Source organism: Cheilinus undulatus, linkage group 8, assembly GCF_018320785.1.
Source record: "Cheilinus undulatus linkage group 8, ASM1832078v1, whole genome shotgun sequence".
Classification (NCBI taxonomy): Eukaryota; Metazoa; Chordata; class Actinopteri; order Labriformes; family Labridae; genus Cheilinus; species Cheilinus undulatus.
The window spans coordinates 12,088,458-12,090,082 of NC_054872.1; the positions used below are offsets into that span (position 1 = coordinate 12,088,458).

Genomic DNA, 1,625 nt, shown 5'->3' on the forward strand with positions numbered 1-1,625 from the left:
TTAATAGAAATTAAATAGGGATATGAGAAACAGCAAAACTGTTTATATTATTTGATCAAATCTACCAATATGCTTGAAATATTATGCTCACTGACAATGACTTCCACAGAATATTATAACAGATCTCAACAAGTTTTACTTTCATGCTGAAGGATATTCAAAGGTGCCCTCTGGGGTTGAACCAGAGCTTTTTAGTGAGAAAAAGGTCCAACTTGTGCATGAGATCTCAAGGAAAAGGGTTGAACTGGAACATAATGACTTCAGTCTTGGCAATGACTTCTATGGAAAACTACAACACATTACAAAAAGCTCTGCTTCCATGCTGAAGCCTCTTCAAGGGTGCAATAACCAGGGACCATAGTTGCTCATACAGGTAGCAGCCCCTCAGAAGAGCGCCTGACGGTTGATAGGAGCTCACATGAGCAGGGACTTGAACCATGGACCATCAGATTAGAAGTCTGATGCTTTACCGACTGAGCTATCCAAGCTTCAACAAGAGCCACGCAGTCAGAAAAATCACCAACTTTAGAGATCTCAAGGAATTGGCCTGAAGAGCAGCATTATGGCTTCAGTCTTGGAAACATACATGGGGAAGAACCTGAGATTTCAAGAAGTTGTACCTCCATGCACAGCTCTCTTCAAAGGTGCAATTATCAGGACCATAGTCACAAAGGTAGCAATGGCAAGTATGACACTCTGAAGATGAAAAGACCTGTGCCTGAACAGGGACTTGAACCCTGGACCCTCAGATTAAAAGTCTGATGCTCTACCGGCTGAGCTATTCAGGCTTCAAAAGCAAAAAAATTGTGAGACAAAGATTGAGTTTGTGCATTAGATCTCAAGAAAGAGGGTTGAAGTGGGCCACGATCTTGCCAATGAATTCCTGAAGGCCCTTCAGAGGATACTTCCTGGAGTGAGCTGGAGGATTGATTAAATGCTAGCATCTTCACCTGAACAAGGACTTGAATCCTGGTCCCTCAGATTAGAAGTCTGATGCTCTACCGACTGAGTTTTCCAGGCTGCAACAAAGGCCACACTGTCAGAAAAACAACCAACTTGAGCAAGAGATCTGCAGAAATTGGCTTGAAGAGCAGCATTATGGCTTCAGTGTTGGAAATGATGTCCATGGGGAAGAAGCAAAGATTTCAAGAAGTTGTACTTCCATGCTCATCTCTTTTCAAAGGCGCAATTATCACAGAGGTAGCAATGCCAAGTTAGACACCCTGAAGATTGATGAAATGGTAAGAACTGTGCCTGAACAGGGACTTGAACCCTGGACCCTCAGATTAAAAGTCTGATGCTCTACCGGCTGAGCTATCCAGGCTTCAAAAACTACAACACTGTGGCACACTCTTTGTTCCATCCTATGAGGAAAGACCAAACTGAGCATGAGATGTTGAGGACCAGGTTGTTGATGCTGCACCATGATGACAGTTTTTTGACCTCATCCCTGTATGCAGATTCATCTCCCCCTGAGATTAGCCTGACCACTGCTGTGTTGTCTGCATATTTCACGATGGAGTTGCCTGGGTGGGTGGGGGTGCAGTCATGTGTATAGAGAGTGTAAAGCAGGGGGCTCAGTACACATCCTTGTGGGGAGCCGGTGATGAGGCTGAGTGCTGTGG

At 44.4% G+C, this 1,625-nt stretch overlaps 3 non-coding genes across 3 annotated transcripts; all 3 read right to left on the reverse strand.

Annotated features, from left to right (window-relative positions):
- Positions 1–415: 415 nt before the first annotated feature.
- On the reverse strand, positions 416–488 carry trnar-ucu. Its single transcript has one exon. It is a non-coding gene; the product is annotated as a tRNA-Arg (tRNA).
- Positions 489–715: 227 nt separating this feature from the next.
- Positions 716–788, reverse strand: trnak-uuu. The gene has a single exon. It is a non-coding gene; the product is annotated as a tRNA-Lys (tRNA).
- Positions 789–1,251: 463 nt separating this feature from the next.
- On the reverse strand, positions 1,252–1,324 carry trnak-uuu. Its single transcript has one exon. It is a non-coding gene; the product is annotated as a tRNA-Lys (tRNA).
- Between the last annotated feature and the right edge of the window lie 301 nt (positions 1,325–1,625).